Here is a 22351-nt window from a genome sequence, read left to right as displayed (position 1 = left end):
AAGGTAGGTAAAATGAAGACCCAGATTGTTGGGGGGGCAATACAAGTTGACTTTGTATATAATATACAAATGGATTAGACTATTGCCTTACACAATGTAAGCTGCCCTGAGTCTTCGGAGAAGGGCGGGATATAAATTCAAATTAAAAAAAAAATTAAAGAGGAAAGCAAAGTAATCCATGGAAGAAAATTACCTCAGTTCTTGTAGCCTTAATAATTTTAATGTAACTTAATATGTATTTCAGAGCTTTCCAAATATGTCCGTTTCTATATGATGGAATCAATATGATGGGCTACAGTGCCTTAGGGCTGATCCAGAAAATCTTTTTTGGGTTTCTTTTTGTACAAAAGGGATTGATATAGGCAAGACAATAATGGATTAAAGAAGAAGCACATTGTAATTTACTATGTTGTCTGTGCAAATCTGCCTAAAGAAAAGTTTAGATAAAGTTTGGAAAATTGCCATTCTAAAACACTGGGCAGATACTCTCTATGGCTGTGGTCACCAACTAGTGGTCCGTGACCACTGGTGGTCCATGAGAAAATTTTGGTGGTCTGCAGAAAAATTATTTGCATTTTTTATATTGCACTAAATCAAGGGGCCTCAAACTACGGCCCCTGGGCTGGATAAGTGCAATGAACATTTGTGTTGTTGCAGAAAGTCTCCCCCTTTGGGGTCTTTTTGTGTGGGTTGGAGGGGGGTCAGAAATTCCGACTCAGGGTCTGCTTCAGCTTCCTGGTGCAGGGCTTTGGGCAAAGGCTGGAGGGAAGTGCCACTGGTGGTGAAGAGCTAGAGGGCCTTGTTTCAGTGGGACTGCCTCATGGTCTGGAACTGGCTGACCATCTCAGCTCACTGAGCTCACTGAGTCTCCAGGCACCAATACCTGGCCTTGCACCCCCACAGGTCTTTCGTCTGCTTGGAAAGTCTATGCTCGTAGTCCTCAGTGAGGTGCTTCTGCTGAGCTTCCTTCTTGGTCAGCTCGAATTTGAACCGAGCCAGCTGTTTTGCCAACTCTTTCTCATGGTAGCTGCTTAGCTCCAACAACTGCTTCCTGTTGGGACCCTAGGAAGCCTGGGCGGGAAGGTGAGAAATGGCTGGGAGGGGAGGGGTGAGTAGAGACCACCAAGGCACCTCTCGACACGAGTGACATTGAGTTGGCCATGCCCACCCAGTCACATGACTACCTAGCCACTCCCACCTAGCCGTTCATTAGACAGATCATATTAGTGGTCTGCAGGATTTAAAATTATAAATTTAGTGGTCCCTGAGGTCCTAAAGGTTGGTGATCCCTACTCTACGGACCTTAATGATACTGTACTAGATAAACCTTGGCGTGGCGGGGGGTGGAGGAAAGAGTGGTGGGAGAGAGAGATCTAAGAAAAATAAATGAGAATCAGTAATGTTTTGCTGCAATCATTCATAACTTCTGATCACTCATATAGTTTATTGAGTCTGTTATCTTTTGTCATGCTTTTTAGTTGTTTCCACAAGAATACATGAATAGCATTTTTTAAAAACATATATTTCAAATAAACAAACTACTTTTTAAGGCATATGCACACCTTGATTGTTCATTCATGGGTCTACAAATGACTCTATTGCTTTTTCTGTAGTTTCTCACTTTGTTCTTACCTATGTAATCTTACTTATGTAATCTTATAGTATACATTTTCTCTCTGGATCATATTAAGTCAATGTTGCACATTGTTTCCTTTAACTCGTATTTGGTTCTTTCTTTAACACTGGGGCATAATTTGAAATTAACACCTTTATTTTCCCACATGCATATTTATCATCAGTAATTTTGTATTCAGGTCACCTTCATTCAGGTCTATTACACCCCGGTAAAAACAAACAAATACCTATTTATCTTTCACTTACTCGTGTTATTAATTTATGTTTTATCATATACTCCTCATAGAATCCAAGTTACAATTTTCAATGAGTGATGGTCATCACCACATGGACCTATAGATATCATTCTCTATTGCCTAACATGAACTTTGATTAATTAAGATTAATTAAGACTGGACAACCATTTGTCTGAAATTGTATAGGGTCTCCTGCTTGAGCAGGGGGTTGCACTAGAAGACCTCCAAGGTCCCTTTCAACTCTATTATTCTAAGGCTTTTGCATATTTTTTTTTTAGTAAGGTAGAGTGTAGAGAGCCTTAGGTGTACCCATATCATATATAGCATTGACTGCCAATAGCTTTGACTTCTCATCCACAAGTGCAACCAAAGGACATTTGCTTCCATTATGCAAACTAGGATCTTGAAACTAGAAACTACTTTGTAATCCAACATATTGTTGTCCACATGCCACTGGCTAAGAATTACATGCAGCCTACAGCTACCATTCAGGATACAATTGTTTTGTTTATTCCAGAACTCTTAATCAGACTAGGAAGTACAAAAACCTGGTGTTGAGTGGTATTTAACCTAATGAATAGTTATGGCATACCTGAAAGGTTGCTTACTGGTATCCAACATATTAGTTGGTTCTGAGTAAAAGACACTGGCTGTGGATTTTGTACTTTAAATTAAATGTTTACTTTATATCCATGCATATGCTGGAGGATTTTATCCATCTCCTTTACTAATGCCATAATTAGAACTGTTACATAAAATCCCAGCATAGGAAAATTCAGAGCTTCCGCATCATCAGTCAGAAAAATTAAATGGTTTGGAAAAATACAAACAGAACTACATATTTCCAGAGAAAAGGTAGATGTTAAGACCACAGATGTTGCTTTTGAATAGCTCTGAGCCAAATTCTGTTGGTTTTTGTAATGTTTTTGTAAACAGAGATAATGAAAGAACTTGCTTAGTAAAGGAGTCAGAAATGAGCACCCTGGGGGAAGTGCTCTTGGGTCACGAAATGTGCTGTGCTGGTGTGCTGCCTGAAGCAACTGCTCACTGCTTTGGATGATATGGAAAAGGAGTGTGAGGACTCTGCAGACCAAACTCAAATGACCACTTGTAAAGATGCTGCATGGATCGAATAGTACAATATAAAAATGACACTTTACAACACAGTTAACAGTACAAATGTTATCGATTGCTACAATCAAAATGTATTTTTTTTTCTGGGAAGAGGCTGATGAAAATAAATAGAATTTAGGTCATGAATGGATTAAGTCTAACTGGTTTTAAGAGGTCTAGTTTGATCAAGATAAAGTGACAATTTCCTTCTTATGTTATCCTGGAGCCATTAAGACAGGTCCTTCGGTCCATAAAATTGAGGGGGGAGGAGATAAAGTGCCATGTTCTATGGCAGAAATGCAATGATTGAGCAGTGTAGGATAAAAGCTTTAATTTTTGTAATCTGTTGCATGTTAGCAACAAAAGCTGGTAATGCTTCTATTACCAGTCCTGATTTCCATAAGCTATAGTACAAATTACTGAGTTGAATAATACGATATATAAATAATACCAATAATTTTACAAAGCTTTAAAAAGGCTGACTGGTTTTCCAAACATTTTATTTCTTATACAAATCTGAATGATGATTTAATGGAAATCAAGCTTCATGGAAGAGTGGATTTGCCGGGCTTACATATCAATAAAGGATCTGTTCTGTAATTGACTTAGTTTCCTTATTCTATTTTTTTCCTTCAGATGTTATCTGAATACCTGATGGCATTTATTTAAGTAAGAAATACTAAGATTTTAATAAAGTCTCAGTCCCATTGAAAATGACTTTTTGCCTTTTTCCATTTTCTCATCTCCATTTTTTAACCTCTTTCTGTCTCTTTCTAACCCTCTTTTGCCCCTCTAATTCATGACTAGAAAGCTGACCTGAGATAGTTGCGTTTGCCCGCCATCTTCTATCATGAACCAGAATAAGCTAGCTTGGTTTTTTTTGTGGTCCATAATTTAAACTAAACTTTGCCCATTTGGTGCTTTCAAATGGCTATGTTGGCTTTGCTGGCTGAGGGATTTTGGGAGTTGAAGTCCACAAGTCTTCAAATTGCCAGGGTTGGAGACCCCTGGTCTAATCAAAAGAACTTCCCTGAGATTCCCAAACAAATTAGACTGAAAGTGAGGTCCTCTGATTTGAATAAAATTTATTTCCAGTGACAAATATATTTATATTTGACAATCTACATGGGTTCTGGATTCCTGTAACTTTGCTCTTTATGTGTGTATGTGACTAATTATTTTTCACACATTTAATGTTTGAAAAAAATGTTAATCTACTGTCCTTTAAAAGATCTAGCATCAGAATTATTTTTATACATGTACACGTTTCAAATAAATAAATAAATAGGAAACCAGCAGATAAAAGTGGACAATGTTTTAAAAGGCCTGCTGTAAATGCTACATTTACCATTTCAAATGCACAGTATGTAAAAGAAGGGAATATTATATCAGGGAAGGCATTCACAGCTAGAAAGATGCCCTTCCTTTTGATTGGCATCCATTTTACTTCAAACAAAGAATTAATAGAGATAAAAATGTTGGCTTGATAGTCTAAGAGTACAGAAAAACAAGTCTACAAAAAAGTTGCTTCTTTGGGCCAAAGCTTTTTAGACCTCTGAAAGTAATTTGAACATGTCCTTTAAAATAATTTCAGAAGTTGCTTTGTTCCCAGCTGGGCAGTTTTAACATGAGAAGTTATTATTCACTAGACTAGATCAGTAAAAATACTGGTAGCTGTGTTTTGTGCCAAACAAAGTCGTACTGTGGGCTGTTCCATGACAGCCCCATGTATAATGCATCAAAATAATCCATTTGGGATGTTAGCATCCCACAGATAATTGTGGCCCAGTGAAGAATACACTGTTTCTGTCCAGCCGAAGCTGTGAAACATGAGATAGTTCTCACACATCTCCTCTGTGTTATATGGAGAGGTTTCATGTTGGTGCCAGCTGTTTGTTACCAGGAAGGATTAATGGTACCAGTATGACTACTTTCTGTATGATACAAAGAAAGTTTGCAGCAATGAACTTTGCAGTGTAGGGGCCTTTATATTCAAACTTTTGCAAACAGTCTCCAAGTAGCCTCCAACAGCCACATGCATCTGAATAACAGATTCTACTATGTCAGAATATGCAGAGGATTTACCGTATGTATCAGTGGTTGGTTGCCCCCAGTTCGGACCAGTTCGCAAGAACTGGTAGTAAAACTGGCGGGAGGCTCTGCCCACTGACCCGGACATCATCATAGGTGATCTGCGCATGTGCAGAAGCTTCTGTGCATGTGCAGAAGAGTGCGCAGTCGCGATGCGAACTGGTAATAAAGGTAAGTAGAACCCACCTCTGGTATGTATGCTATTGGAACAATGCTTCTCTAAAATATGGTTCTGTTCATTGCTGCTAAATGACAATTTTTTTAAAAAAACAAACAAACAGCAATTTAGGGGTAATGTGCAATCAATCCTGACTGAAACTGACTTAAAAACTTATTCTCTCAAACATTCATATCTCTGCATCAGTGGTGGGTTTCAAATTTTTTTACTACTGGTTCTGTGGGTGTGGCTTGGTGGGCGTGACAGGGGAAAGGTACTATAAAATCTCCATTCCCACCCCACTCCAGGGAAAGGATACTGTAAAATCTCCATTCCCTCCCCAATCCAGGGGAAGGTTACTGCAAAATCCCCATTTCCTCCCAATTAGCTGGGACTTGGGAGGCAGAGAATAGATGTGGGTGGGGCCGGTCAGAATTTTTACTACCGGTTGTCCGAACCACTCAAAATTTCCACTACTGGTTCTCCAGAACTGGTCAGAACCTGCTGAAGCCCACTTCTGCTCTGCATACTATGGAACAAGGTTCTCCAACCATGGCAAGTTTAAAACTTGTGGACTTCAACTCCCAGAATTCCTTAGCCAGCAAAGCAAAGCTGTGGCTGAGGAATTATGGGAGTTGAAGTCCACAAGTCTTAAACTTGCCAAGGTTGAAGACCCCTGCTGTGGAGAACAACATTCATATCACCCCCATCAGCAACACTACCATCACTACCACTATCATAAATAAAACTGAGATATTAAATCAAGTCTTCTCCAACCTGAAGTCCAGCTCCATTCTCACTGATGTGAATTCCACATCCACAAGATGTGGAGGTTGTACTCTAAAGTCTCAGTATGGAGGAGACTGAACTATGCATTTTATTAACTTTAATAAATACGGATCATAATCTATATACTACTAAAACTCTTGGGTCTGTAACTTTTCAGTGGGTGAAATTATGCATCCCAGCAGGGCAAAAACTAAGGCAGCTCAAATGTGCTAACTTCCAGAATGAATTCAAAATCCAGGACCCATGTCTTCAGTGGAATTACTTGGCAAGTCTTACAAAACATTTCATCACATAAAAATGATCAAAAAGCAAATTGTGACATATGTCAGAAAATGTCAGAAAACATTTCTTGTGGTCAGCTCTTGATGTTTGACTGTGCTGTATCATTCAACATGGGCTACTTTCAAGGTAGATGCACCTCTGAAGATTTCCCTGTTTTTTTTAAAAAGAACTTTTCAAGTACATTAGAAGCTCTGCCATTGTTGAAGGAAACTGGCAGGGAACTGTCTCTGAAACTACGATCCAGTGGGACACAGGCTGCCTGGTACAGTTTAACAGTGACCAGACTATGTTAAAGGAAAGAACAAACACTGTAGATGGATAGTAAAGTCACACGCTCACTTCTAGTCCTGGTTTCTGCTTCAAGTATCCCCTGCCTATGGCATCCCCCTTGCCCCCCCCTTTTTTTTCAGAGGAAGAAAGAGATGTCAAACCTTTTTTTCTGGAACAACATTTTAAAAAAAGAAACAAACAACCAGACTTCTCCCCTCTTGTGCCCTCCACCTTCAGCCTCACCTCAAAGCAGAAACAACCCCACCGGTACTCCATTTTTTCCTACAGATACCATGCCAAATGGCAATAAATTAATGAATAAGTAAGCAGTAGATCCAGGTTGCATATTTAAGAATTCCCCTAATCCAGGGACAAGGGTGGAGGTGGGGATTCATGGCTTCAAAGCAAGCCCAAGATTCCTAAAGCTTCTGTTCATGGTTACTCATGCAAAGTTTTTCGTAGATCAATCAATTCAGCCAGGATTAGAAAGAGTGCTACATCTGCACCACACATTAAAGAGAGTCAGGAGATAAAAAGGACTGGCTACATTATTAAAAGTAGCACAATTAAATAGTAGTGGATGTAGTATTAATCATGGGAACATTTTGAAAAACTCTTTTTATGTTTCTGGAATTTATAGGCTTGTCTCCATTTGGTGTAAACCCATTGTAGCAATGTGCCAAAAAGAAATACCAACAGTGAAAAAATAAAATAATTTTTAAAAGATTCCAATCGTAACGAGCTATTTAAAAGTATTGCTTGTAAAGTAATAAATGCCTTAAATGTTTATAACTATTATGAGGTTTAATAATAACAACAGTCCATGACTAACAAAGAAAAGTTCAGAACCTCATGCCAGACAATTTTATTTTTCTTCCTCTTATAGCATAAGTGAAGCATAATGAAATTAATCTGATGAAAATAGATTTCACAAATGGTTCTGTCAGAACACTTATAAGTTTGGAAAAATCTAATAAATCCTTCATACATTTTAATAATAATTTTATTACATTTTTTTTTTTTGCAAGGAGCATATGCATTTTGGCTTAATTTCAGGACATGTGTGCACCCCCCCCACACACACACGTGTATGCATGTGTGTGCAAAATGCATGTTATCATCTGGCTTTTGAACCAGAAGGGCCAGGAAGAAGTACTTCACTGTACTTCCCTCTAATGGAGATCAGGAATTTCTCATGTTTCCCCTGATTTTGAGAGGGATGCCGTTTTTGGGAGGGATTTGATTTACTAAGCCTTTTTAAAGGTGGGAATGGGAGTGGGTGAAGATAGTGGTACACAGCTTTCTAGTTGGCACTTCCTTCATCTTTCCTTGAATGAAGTGAGAAAAGAAGTGTTGTCTCTCAACCCCCCCACTTGAAAGTAACAAACAAACAAACAAACAAACAAACAAACAAACAAACAAACAAACAAACAAACAAACAGAGTGCCAGCCAGCCAGCCCTGGATAAATCTCTCCCTTTCGGGCTGACTTTGTTCTCCCTTTTCTACAAAGATCAAAGGCAGCTGTGGGGTGGAGGGGGAAAGCCCTTAGCCAGCGAAGCTGCCCATTGTTGCGGTGACAAGGCGAGGTCGCAAAGGCGAGTGGCTGCCCCATCGGAAGTGGCTGCCTGGCCGAGGGAGACCCTCCCTCGGCCAGGCATTGTCTCGGGGCCGGCCTACAGTAGAGTCGCCGTGGCAACGCAACCTGCTGCCTGTCGCGCAAAGTTGGAGGCTCTGAAAAGGCGTCAAGAGCCAGCGGCGGAACAATATTTTGATTCATTGGGCGGCGGGAGCGAGACTCGCAGCCCCTCCGCCTCGGGCCCATGAATGCTGGCATTGTCCTGGCTTTTCTGAATCTGATTTACCATATCATAACCCCTAGGAAGAAGAAAACATCAATGTCCCGCAAGGAATGGAGATGTTTCTATGGAAAAGCAAGGAATTTTAGGTCACAACAGATCTTCGGGGTGTTTATTTATTTATTTATTAAAAATCAAAAGAGATCAAAGGCAGCACTCCCAGCCATCAAGACACCTTTCAGAATTAAAGATGGACGATGTAGACTACAAAGTGTTTCCTGCTCCCCTCCCCTCTGTCTCTCACACACTCCCTTCTTTGCTGCATCCAGATCCCATTTTCTCTTCTAATGTCATAACTTCATATACAGACTAAGCCATCAGCATGAACAGCAGTTGCCAATGGGCAGAAAACCTTCTTCTGAAGGAATTTGACTTCGGTGCCATTTAGAACCAGGAAGCCAAGAAGAGCCATCAGACACCATTTCCTAAAATGTTGATAATGCCAAACAATTAAAAAAAAAACAGCCACAACTTTGTGGCATATAAGTTCCAAAATTTTGGAATTCTATCCCTCAACAAAGTTTTCATCAAAAGCAATATTGTATTGCCCAATATATCCCTTCATGCACATGTTAGGCTAAACTATAGTTGGTCACAGGATGCAGCTTGAACATGGGCAGTTGGGTTAATTCAATAACCTATGTTTTAGTTAATCACTGATTATGATATTGTGGCTCAGTTTATTCCCATAATAAATCAATAGGGCTTATTTCTGAGACAGAGGGCATATAACTGTAATCCCACATAGGTTCTTGTGGAGCCCAATTGTATAAAACTTTAAGATCGCAACTGGCCTTGGTTACCAACATCACAGGGCAACACTTGGCCACAGATGAGCTACTGTTCCAAAGAGTCAAGTGCCTGCATTATTTCTCAAATGTCAGGCTTTTCATTCCTTGCTGAGCTTTGATTTCAATCAGTGAGTGCTTCACTGTCCCTGTTACCTTTCCCATAATCAGCGATAATCATACTTTGCTAAACCTCCATTTGCAGCTGTAGCAGGAGTGGGCTTTGCAGCTATTCCAGATCCCACATACCAGGGCTGCTTTCTTATGCGTGCATTATGAATAGGAGGGCAGTGCCCGCTTTCCCATCCATCACGCTTATCAGGACAACCCTTTTCCATGTGCCTCTGTTGCAAATACCGGGGTATGTCACAGCAGGGTGATTTTGCTTTGTTGACCCTCTGTGCCAATCTTTAGCAGGAGGACTTCCTTGCCATCTCTCCAGAGGTGTAGCCAAGGACTTCAGTTTTTCAACTGATGAATCCATGCTTGCCCAGAACATAACCAACCTGAAAATAGGCATGGGTTACAGTGTAGTTCAGTCTGTGGTGGTAGAATCAGAAACAAATGGACTGGAAGAGGGATTTCCTAGCATTGAGTCTATCTTTCCCTCTTCCATAGGAATGTTTACAACCAGCAACCTGCAGCAACATTTATAGGAAGTCACAGATGTAGGGAATCTGCACCCCATCAGTTGCATCTCCCCATGCTTAGCTTATTTTGGTGCGCTTGGTGACTTCCAATCCTGACTCAATATATCAGCTGAGATCAGGTGGCCTGAGAGACAGGTTTCTAGACCTCCTAGATCAGGGGTCTTCAACCTTGGTTTCTTTAAGACTTGTGGACTTCAGCTCCCAGAGTTCCTCAGCCAGCTTTGCTGGCTGAGGGACTCTGGGAGTTGAAGTCCACAAGTCTTAAAGGGACCAAGGTTGGAGACTCCTGTCCTAGATAATATCTTAACTAATCATTTGTCCCGCCTTCTTTTTGATCTCAGTTGAAATTTTTTCCCTCTCCTATCTATAAGCACCAAATGTTTCTAGAAAAGATTTTATAGATTTAATAAGAAAACAGAAGAATTGTTAAGTCGGTCATCAGACCACATTGGAAAATAAGATACACACATTTTGAATGGAGGCAAAACATCAGTAATATGCTATTTAAAAAAAATAAAGTAGCACTATTTTCATTCATTGTCCAGCAATAGATACCTGTTACTATTTTTATCTGTGCTGAACTACACCAGGTGGCAGATCTCATATGTTTGCCAGTTATAAAGCAGAACACTGGAACAAGACAAAGGCATTTCAGTCTCAAACTATTGCATGTAGTCACCAAGACCCAGTTTAACCTGAGTATATCATCATCATTAAAAAAAATCTGGACATAGAGAGTACAGGGAATCATAATCTAACTATTAGACCTAAGTTGTCCCAATCTATTAGGTCAGAATGCAGTTGGCTTCTGTATAAATATATACCCCACTGTATATATGAGGTAGCTGCCAAAAAAGCCAACACAGCTCTGGGCTGCATAAACAGAGGGATAGAATCAAGATCACATGAAATGTTAATACCACTTTATAATGCCTTGGTAAGGCCACACTTGGAATATTGCATTCAGTTTTGGTCGCCAAGATGTAAAAAAGATGTTGAGACTCTAGAAAGAGTGCAGAGAAGAGCAACAAGGATGATTAGGGGACTGGAGGCTAAAACATATGAAGAACGGTTGCAGGAACTCGGTATATCTAGCTTAATGAAAAGAAGGATAGGGGAAACATGATAGCAGTGTTCCAATATCTCAGGGATTCCCACAAAGAAGAGGGAGCCAAACTAGTCTCCAAAGCACCTGAGGGTAGAACAAGAAGCAATGGGTGGAAACTAATCAAGGAGAGAAGCAACTTAGAACTAAGGAGAAATTTCCTGACAGTTAGAACAATTAATAAGTGGAACGACTTGCCTGCAGAAGTTGTGACTGCTCCAACACTGGAAATTTTTAAGAAAATGTTGGATAGCCATTTGTCTGAAATGGTGTATGGTTTCCTGCCTGGGCAAGGGGTTGGACTAGAAGACCTCCAAGGTCCCTTCCAACTCTGTTATTATTATTATATGACAAGGCCTAGGCTATATAATCAAATAACATTTGTAACTGTAGAATATCTACAGATCAGGACTATTCTTACTGTGCCTATTTTAAGCACCAATAAATGAAAAAATAAATGAATGAAAAAATGAACAAACCTTCTGATTCTTGTGCCTTATTTCATGATGCCTTGGCTATTCCTAACAAAGAAGTCAATACCAGCTTGTTACCTTAGGATGAAACCAAATTCATCTCTCACCACGTTTTAAGGAGATCATTAACATTGGGAGGTGAGGATGGGAGTGGGCTTTAAAGATTTTATACTGTAGATTTTGAATGTTGTAGTAAGCCTCCTGCAGTTACCATGTGTGTGAGATGGCCATATCAACTTATTTAATAAGTAAATCAACTTGGGGAAGACTGCAATAAAAATATTTTTCAATTTTGATGAATCAGCCCATGTTTTTGAGACTCTTTGAAGCCGTATTAGCATTATCTGTAATAAGCGAATGTTCTGTTGTTGTCTTTTCCACTCTTATGTTCCCCATATGCTAGATTACAATTGCCAGAATTCATGTGGATTGTCCTCACTGAGACTTCTGGAATTTGTATATTAATATATACAAAGGGCTTTATTAGGACCAGTTAAAATGTCATCAAATACCATTCAGAATATTAAATAGTTTTCAGAGCACTTGAGATGTTTCCTTTCAGTGACCTTGCATTATAATCTTGTAACTGAAGATGAGGGGCAGGACATGAAATACAGCTTTACCAGGGCACTTTTTCCAAGATAAAGTTATTTCACAGTAATGCATTATTCCTTTAATATTCCTTTTAATATTACCACTCACTTTTAAAAATTTATTTTTAAATCCCAGGATAGAAGTACAGGTGCAGTGGAAGAGACACAAATGAACTGATTACAAGTCTTATACTTACACCTAAGTATTTTTCTGCGAATTTGCTTACATAAAACCAATGATTTGTGAATTTATGAATCTGTAGAAAAACATACCATACTCTCATTGACACACGGGTTGCTTGAAGATGGGGGGTGAATGGTGGGAGTTGAAGTGGGTGACTTATTCCCACCCTTGTTGATTGGTTTGCTCCTTCCTTGCCTCTGTCTTAATCCCCATTTAGGTTTTCAAGGCAAATTTCATGTCTGCATTATTTAGAGATAATCATGAAAACCAGGTAATAGAAGGAGAAAGAGAGAATGAGATTACAATCTTATATACCTACTGATGTAGGATGAAGATTTTCGATTAGAGACCTGCCTCTACTCAGACATATTGTGGTGCCATTATGTTTCTTCCCATATGTATACATTATATTTATAAAATATACTTCAAAGGTTTCTGTTACATTTTCCTAATCTGTTTAATAGTCTGGATAGCTTTCTTCTACCTAGCAGTTTGCAGATGTATTGGATGGCAGTTCCCCGAATTACCCCAGTGCCGTGATAGCTGGGAATTCCAAGAGCTGCATTTCCAGAGAGGTGACAATTTTCCCATTAGGATACCTATGGAGATTCTCAATCATCCAGATCATGGTTGTCCCAAAGGTGCTTTTTCAAAAGGACAACTGGACTTTAAAAACAAACGAACAAACCCCTCCACATTGAACTGAACTGAAAGAACTGAAAAAGCTTATTGGATGAGAAGCAAAACATTTTCAAAGTAAAAACCAAGACCGTCCATTGCCTTTCGTAAAAGCATCTGTGGGATCCCAATTAGGATATATTAATTTTTCTCTCTTTCTGCTCTTTCTGAATTTTAAAAACTTCATTTGAATTCAGTCCAATTACATAGACACGGTCAATACAATCGCCTTTTGTCTATTTAATAACGTTTCTCAAGGAATATCACACATTTCAATCCAAGGTTCTCCCTTTGGAGAGAACTCGAGGGTGTCTCCCCAAAGCTGAAGGTCCTGGAGCCAAGGACCTGCACTTCTGATTGAAAGAAAGAAGTTGAAGAATTAATATAGATAAAGAGCATTTAAGTTTCCCAAACAACCTTCCCCACTTATCTCTCCCCCCCCCAAAAAAAAACCCAAAGGAAGAGAGAAAGCAGATGAATATTATGGGAGAGTCAATTAAATTGTTTGGAAACACTGGTGGGGAAGCGTGAGAGAGGCTGGCGCTTCAGGTTAGGAAGAAAGCCAATTAAAGGGGCTTGATCAGCATCTGTATTAGCAACAAGTGGAGCCCAGAGGTCACAAGCAAAACTAAGTAAACAGAGCCAGCAGAAGAGAGAAGCTTTTGTGGCTGCGGTGCAGCTGTCCAGCCTCCTATTGTCCAGGAGAAGATTGGGTGCGAGCGCCCCGCTGCCCCCTTGCTAACCCGAAGCACAAAAACAGCTTGGGGATGTTCTGCCCGCATAGGCAACCTCCCAGCCCCCGGTATTTCTTCCTTCCTTCCTTTCTCTCTTTCTCTCTCTCTCTTTTTTCTTTTCTTCCGTCCCCTGGTCGGACGGCAACAAAAGCCGCCAATAAAACGAATTCAAAAAAAAAAAGAAAAAAAAAGGGGGGGGGAGTAGAAGAGCCGAAAAAGAGTCTCCGATGGGGAAAGAAAAAGCGCCGGGTCACCCCACAAAAGAATAGGAAGTCGAAAGTAGAAATAAACTTGCAGCAGGAATTATCTTGTTTAACAGAGGTACTTCCCCCCCCTCCTTCCTCCTTTCTCTTATTTCCCCCCTCCCTCTCTTTCTCCTCCCCTCCCTCCCCCGGTTCCACTTGTCTTTGTGAAAACTTCTTGAAAGTATCAGAAAGCGGAACAAGTGGCCCCTCCTCACGCACCGAAAGTTCACCCAAAGATTTGATGACTTACTTGAAACTTGGGACCCAGCGGAGCGCGGAGGAGCCCGAGATCGTGAATTTTGATTAATTAGCTCTGTCCTGTGGGCTCCAGCCTAGGCAAACGAATAAGCCTTTAAATCATACAACAGAACTGCATCCCGACTCGCGCTTATTCAGAAGTTCAGGAGGATTTATTTTTTAGCAGCTGCCCGTAAATTAATAAGCGAAGGGGGGGACGACGACAAAAAGAACCCCAAAACCAGATGATTTTGAAAACCGTAAAGGCTTTAAAGATGTTAAACGGTATAACCTTAAAACGCCTTATTGCTGGATAGATTGAAATCCGATTTTGGGGTACATGGTCTAAGGTTCGAACGAGAAAAGATGAGGGAAATATGAAGGAACTCAATCTCTGTGCCGTTTTTGATATTTGTGGATGGACAAAGAGATTGGATAAAATACATTGATAAATTTAGAATTCACTTAGAACCTAAGCGTTCAATTTGTCTACGGAGATTCAATTAAGTACCTCAAGTTGTTTAAAAAAATCTTTGCACAGGCTTTGACATAATTTAGACTGAAAACAACTGTTTGGTTGTGTTAAATCATGTTCATCGGATACCATCTCTGTTTCTCAGAAAGATTTAGATGCCTAAAGTCCTGTTTGCGACTGATGAGACAAAGTTACATTAAACATTAACTGCCACAGTCTTTTCCACATCACCAACTCCTTTGAGGGCGGGAAAAAAAGGAATTCTCAGAGCCCTTGCTAATACAGGTAGGGGTGCTTTGCCAGTCCTCTGACCTTTCTTTTCATTAGCGTGGACGAAAAAGGGGGTCTCCCTATGCAACTAAGTCGAAATGATTCCCAAAGAATTTGAGAAAGAACAGAACTTCGTTTCAAAGGATTAGTAGACATATTCTGAATCGTATTACAGCTATCTGCATTATTGCTTTTCTGTGGTGCGGGGCGGGGGAGAGAAAGTGTAGTCGGTCTTACTCAGAAGTAAGCTTTTCTTTATTCGGTGTGATTTTTTTTTTTTGGTCAGTTAACTGTGGGTAGTATAATAGTTTTAAAGCGAAAAAAATCTGGCTGTAAATTCCAACACATTTAAGAGTTTACTTTGAGAGAACACATCCAGGTTTGTCCTGTAGCTATTTTTCCCTATTTATTAATATTGATTCCAATATTGGTTCCAATATTGATATTGATTGGTTTCTGATTGCTTATTTGTACCCTATGACTATCATTAAGTGTTGTACCTTAGAATTCTTGATGATCTTTTCTTATAGAATGGAATAGAACAGAATAGAACAGAACAGAACAGAATAGAATAGAATAGAATAGAATAGAATAGAATAGAATAGAATAGAATAGAATTTTTTATTCACCAAGTGTGATTGGAAAACACAAGGAATTTGTCTTGGTGCATACGCTCTCAGTGTACATAAGAAAAGATACTTTCATCAAGAATTCTAAGGTACAACACTTAATGATAGCCATACGTTACAAATAAGCAATCAGGAAATTATGTGCACTGAGAGCATATGCACCAAGACAAATTCCTTGTGTGTCAATCACACTTGGCCAATAAAAAATTCTATTTCTATTCTATCCCCCCCCCCCGCACCCTATTTAGGTATCTGTCCTGTGATCCAAATTCATTCTACTTCCTCCTTTGCCCCCCCACCCCCACTCAACAGTGCTCTGAGAAAACTGAATGACCGAATTAGTATCCCCCTCCCTCTTTGATATTTAGGAGAAAAAACTCTTCGTTTAGTCCAACGTTTGAACAACTGAGAATTTCTTTTGCGTGGAACCTAAAGTGATGGAGTACCTGTGATGGAACCTAAAGCAGCTATTGACCTCAACACCTGGAAATAAACAAGGCCATTAAAATAATTGGAATTGGGAGGATATCATACCTGGAACTAATTGAGCTAACTAGACTCAAAAGCTACTTTGCCTGGAAAAAACGGAATGTTGTTCGGTCAGGCAGAAGTTCATCCTTGTTTTCTGTCGGAGTAAAACCTCTTAAATCCTGGGAGTAAAGCCCCAGAAGACCGACTTCAGAGTCAGCACGAGAAGATGGCTTAGCAGGAGCTAAGGATGCCTAGAGTTGGCGCCTTTGGATTTTAATACTAAAGCAATTTCGAACGAAATGCCTTTATTAAAAGGCTCTTAAAATATCTTTGGGATTGAAAAGTCAAGGGAAAAGACATGCAAGTCCAAAGATCCCTAACTCCTAATAGTCTTCCAAGCCTTGGGAGAAAGCACCCTGCTCATTAAAACTGGTAGAGATGACTGCTTAACTTCTTAGTTAATAACTTCCTTTCCCTCTTGAGCTGTTTGATTGGATTGATCCTTTCGCACTCCCTGCTTTCTTGCTCCCACTTAGTATTATTTTTAAAACGAATCTTTTAAAAATGACTAAGAGCTGTTGAGTTTTGGTTGGCTGATAATTTAGACTGTTCCATATATAATCACCCAAATGAACAAACTTCCCTCCCTCCCTCCGTCCCTCCCTCCCACAACCCAGCCCGTCGCCTGTAACAAGTCAGAGAAAAAACTCTTGGGGCATCCGGTCCCTCGTGCCGCGCTTTTGCCTTTGAAGTCCTGGCCTCCCTCAAAGCTCAGCTTTTTAAATAGGACAAGTTTGGTGAAAATGATGGATAGCTTCGTTTCAATCCCTTCTCGGGCTTTTCAGATCTCACATACTGGAGACGGGCTTCCCGGGCGCACAGCGACGCCTCTACTCCCACCTCCAATTCAGGAGGAATTTTTGCCATTTTATTTAAAAAAAAAAAACATACCGGCCGCTGTCTTCGAAAGTTAGTTCCAATTATTATGTTAATAGTTGGACCCAGACTCTTAGGACGGCTTTTTGACTGATCCACGTTGTCTGCGTTCCCGCACTAATCCATAGTTTCTTTACTGTGATTTATTGAATAAGCGACCATTGGTGGGATTCACACAACCTGTTATGCCTAAACCAAAAAAAGCCTAATCGTGGATTAGAGAACTGTGTAACACCGAGTACATTACTGGTGACTAATGTAGTGACTAATGTAAGTGTGGTTATTTTCAGTGGGTTTAATTAGTAAGGCTAAATCTGGATTCAATCTAAAGGTAACTGTACTCTGGTTAGGGCATATATAACTGCAACCAGACAGCTGAGCCATCGTCATTTTGCTATATATATTTATATATTTTGCTATATATTGTATATATTTGGAACAATTTTCCTAAATCTGGAAATGGAGGTTGATTTCTTGATTGGAACAGTGTCCTTAATGCCATTTAACTTTGGTCAGCTGATGCCTCCAGTTGTCTAGAAGCAATAAAACAAGTATCCGAGTAAGAATGTATTTGGATTCCAAGTGTAACTAGGCCAGTGTTTTAGTATTCAACTTAATTCAGATTGTAGACTGAGCTAAATTCTTCCCAGTTGGATAAAAGACATGGAAACCTTGCCCCTTTGGTTTCATTATTGTATGGACTAGTAATGGAATTAGCATTGCTTCCCCCTACCTACCTCTTAATCACTATACTGTTATTTCATTTAAAGCCTTGTTTGTAGCAGTTTCTTAAGAAATCTCATGCAGGTAGAACTGAAATGTAATAATCCGCTTTCACCATGCCATCAGTGAATGGGGGGGGAGAACAGATGGGGGACTGTTAACTAGAAGGGAAAAAAAACTGCTAAATTTACTGAGTTTCCCACTTTTTAAATGGCAGTGCTCTTATATTGCCCTAAATGAAGACTTTTTTTCTCTTCTCCACATGCGCACTAGCAAATCCAGTTTTTCCTGCAGTGTTCCTGCTGAACACGCAAATATTAGAGGCTGAGTGGCCATGATAAGACAAATAGTGGGTAAAGCTATTTCAAACAGCTTTTCCCTGACCTTAGATGAACTTGGGTCAATGACCAGGGAAGTCTTAGGACACCTGAAAACCCACAAATAGTGCAGCTCACTTGGATCCAGACCAACATCACTGTTTTTCCCCCCTGAAATTAATCTCTTCCTTCCATTCACTTTTCACAGCCTAAAATGATGTCTCAACAGTAACAGCAAAATTCTAAACATTTTAATGCTGTTCCTAGGCAGCCTTGGCTAGCTCATCAAATTAAGCAGGGATTGATCTGGTTAATACTTAAATGGGAAACCACAAGGTAGTACCAGAGTAGTAATCTAGATAAAATCCACCCTGGTAGAATGGCAAAACATTTTGCAGAGTTGGATGGCGTGCGTGACTATAATACATTTAATGAAATAATAGGAAATGATGTTTCAGTTGCTGCCAAAAAAATTACATGAAACCACCAGGAGTCCAGCATGACCAGAAGGAGATTTACTTTAATGTGTATTTTTGCTCTCTGCCAGACCCAGGTGCCTATGTACAGTGCCAATATCAGTCACGTCAGGAAGACAGTCCTCCTATTGCCATAACAACCATGACTGGCTGATACTCTAAGAAGGTACAACCATGAGTGATGAAAAGCCACAGACTGGCACCTGGCTAGCTGGTGGAGCAATTTTTGTCCCTGCAGATTAGATATTATTTAATCACTAATCACACCCAGCACTGGCTGAAATGGCTGAACCAGGTGGTCTCTGCTCTGCTTCTAAGCTATCCTGTTCCTTAAGACAATTTGCCTGATAAAGAGTTCTGAAGAAATTGGAAAGTATGGTTTTTCTTCTTAGGGCACTTTGGTTAGTCCTAAAAGAGCAGTGGTCACCCCAGCCCTGGATTTTGCATTGGGTCACACAGTTAAATATCCAAATAAAGTGACTAGAATTCCATCAACAGGTGGGTAACCTACTTCGAATGTTGCCACCTTCAACGGGGCTTTGGGGAATTAACAAGAGCAGTTTGCTGCCTGTGCAACCGTGACAAACCTGGCCTTTAAAAACAACAACAAACCAAACTTAATTAAGTCTAATTGTGTTACTTTTGTTCTCCTGAATGGATGGCGGGCTGGAGCAATTAGAATTATTCGATCAAAAGCTTGCTTCTCTCGAAGGAGGGGAGGCCTCCCGGAGAAAAAGTCTTAGCATGCTATTTCCCCAGAAAAACTGGAACATTCTCAGCCAAAGGCCTTGGCCTTGGCCTGCTGATCTGGAAGGAGCTTCAGTACAAAGCCTTCTGGTTCCAGCAGAATGAGCGTGCGCACACACACACACAAGCTCTTCAAATATTCACAAGAAGAAGGAAGAGTGCAGGAGCCATTTCTTTCTTTCTTTCTTTCTTTCTTTTAAAACATTGGATCTTTTGCTAAGGCTGATGTTTTATGGCATGCTTGGAGTGGGAGGGTTTGAGGATAGGAGAATGGTTCTATTTCATGTAAAAGGGCTTCCCTTCCAAGCAAACTCCCTGGGATGACCTTGGGAGAAATTAGATCTGAGGCTTGATATATATATTGCAGTAATGTAGCCCTGTCCAACAGGTCCTAGCCTTGCTCCACTGTAAAACTAAGAAGAATGAGAAATTGCTAGAGCTCAGGTTGCTTTGTATTCTTGGTGCTAATCCATGCTGTCCAATCAAAGCAAAGCAAAACATTCTGTACTCAGTATCTCTTATCTAAACTTTAAGATTTATCCATAGGTTTTACTTGGAGACAGAATAATTTCATTTGTGAATTCAAAAATTTCCGACTATTTTTCCTAAGCAAGTAAATTTTTAAAGGCTGGGAGCTTTAGGTTCCTGATTTGGCTGGACCTTTCCTGTTTTCCTGACCTAGGTTTGTAGACTGCAAATACAGATGGCATTGTTAATGTCAATGCACTGCAAATATACTAAAGAAATTGCATTCATGCACAGTTATTTTACATTCATAACCTAGATCAATGTAAACATGAAAATTAAAAATAAAATAAAATTATAACCAGGAGGAGGGACAATAATCGCACACAATCCTAAGCGACAAGCTAAGGTTACAGTTCCCAAGGATTGGACTCACACATCATACTAGCAAATCAACTAAAGTATACTTTGGTGTGTGATTTGACAATTTTGGTTTGCTAGTTCAGACTATAATTCAGCTATCCCCAGTCTGGTGCCTTCCAGATGTGCTAAACAATTCGTCTGTTTGAGAACCATATATAGTGTAGTCCAACATAATTTGAGAGCAACAAGCTGAAAAAAGACCCTAACTGCAAAACAAAATATTTAGTTCTTAAAACCATTTTAATGGTTTAAAGTGCTGGTCTGGTTAACAAACTTGAGTGAAAGGACTAAGTTTCCACATCACTCTGAACTGGCAGTTACTCCAATTTAGCCAAATCTAGGTGGGATGTGGAATCCAGTCATTTAAATTGTATCAATGTTAATTCAGGCTCTTCTTTCAAACCTTCTGATGAGTAATCACACGCACACACACACATATATAAAATTAGGGAGGCGGATGTCTGCACAACTGGCCCAATATTATCTTTTGCAAAAATAAAGCTGACATTTTATATGCAAACAAAATTTTATTTTGATTAAACATCCAAGAGAACAAAACAACAAAAGTCATGGGAAAAATCTGCCCATCTCTAAGCCTCATGCATTTCCTTCCTTATCCTGTCCAGTCAAAAAGTCAACGGTCTTGTTGAGGGGAGAATGTGCTTGGTCTGTGTGTGTGTTTAATTTCGATGGAACAATTAAATGTGTTTCCTTCAGCCACTGAAATCCCTGGCAGATCCGAGTGCTAACCCTTGTTCCCAAGGTGCCCTGGCAAAAGGCTGCTTTTCAATCAAAAGGACCATGATTAAACCGAAGCCACGAGGAAGGGAATTCTTCAATCTTCGAATGAATCTCCCCCCCTCTTTCTTTTAAATCTCCTGAGTGGGATTGCCCCGCCCGCCTGCCCCATCCCTATGACCCTTGGCAATCCTGTGTGTTCATATTTAGTCGGAAATAAATCACACTGCGCTCATGGAACCAAGCTGGCAGCTTTCCCTCGGAAGCGCTCCAGCTTTCCCTCGGAAGCGCTCCAGCTTTCGAGAAGACATTTATAGTATAAGATGGAACTAAATTAGGAGTGAAGCCAATAAGCTCTCGAAAGGAAAAGGCTTGGAGCTGGCCTCATCTCAACTAGCTTGCTTTTGGTCACACATCCTCACTCAGCCTCCTCGCGGCTAACATGGCTGCTACTTTTCTCGCGCTGCCTGGAGCGGCCGGCTAAAAGAAATGCGTGGAAAAGAAATCAACACGCCTCTCCCTCCACCCTCAAACGCTTAACTTCTTTCCGGCTGTCTTCGGGTCAGCGCTCCTTCGGCGTGCCAGTGATGGGGAGTCCAATCGGTCTGCGAATGCAGATTTGGCCTAGGGCCATCCACAACACCCCAAATGCGAAGGCTTGCGTGGCTATCATTAAGAGAGAGGGAGAGGAAGAAAGAAAGGGAGGGAGGGAGAAAGTTTGGCTAAAGCATCTCGGGGAGATTCTCCGTTTACGGAAAGGCGTTTCTCTCTGATGAAAAGTGATTGTCGGGGCTGGTCATGAAAAAGGCAGAACTCTCAACCTCTCGTTTCCTGGGAGTCTTTATTGCCCTTTGAGGAAAGTGAAAGGAAAGAAATGGGCTGCCTGAAATACTTGGTTGGTGGTGGTGTTTTTTTTTCCCGGAGAGCGCAGCGCCGGCTAAGCAGTAGGAAAGACCCGCCCGCAACGTTTCTTTAATGCCGCCGCCGGCCCTCTTTTAATCCGGCTTCGCTGCTCCCTTAACCTGGACCCTGCGTGGTTTCTTCCTCCTCCCCGCGCTTTATATGCGGGGCAACATAAAGGAAATCGCCCGGCAAAAAAAGAAAAAGAAGTTTCTATGTAATCTTGCCAAGCCGGAACTTCTTCCTGCCCATCTATTTTTCTTGCCATCTCAGTTTCAAAGAAGTCCAGGTCTCGCTTTTCTCTAAGTTTAGCCTGGCCGCCAACGAGGAGCAGCCGCGTTTAGACTTGAACTCAATTGGTTTAAAGTTCGGATCAGACACTTTCCAAAGCTTTTCTCTGAATGGCTCAGACACCCGGCTGCAGCCTTCTGAGAAAGGCTGGCGAACTCGTTTCCGTGAACCATTTGGCCAAAGGGACTTCCTAGGATCAGAGCTCCCTTTCGCGATCCCATCAAAATAGCAAAATAGGCAAAATTTTGCGACTCTTTAGACTGGAGGAAGGTTCGCTGAGCTCAATACTTTCCTCCAGCCTAAAGGATCAAGGTTTAAACCAGCCTGCTGCGTGACTATCTTGTTGGTTCCCTCTGTGTCACTGGGATGTGA

Source organism: Ahaetulla prasina, chromosome 6, assembly GCF_028640845.1.
Source record: "Ahaetulla prasina isolate Xishuangbanna chromosome 6, ASM2864084v1, whole genome shotgun sequence".
Lineage (NCBI taxonomy): Eukaryota > Metazoa > Chordata > Lepidosauria > Squamata > Colubridae > Ahaetulla > Ahaetulla prasina.
This window is presented reverse-complemented; position numbering follows the sequence as displayed.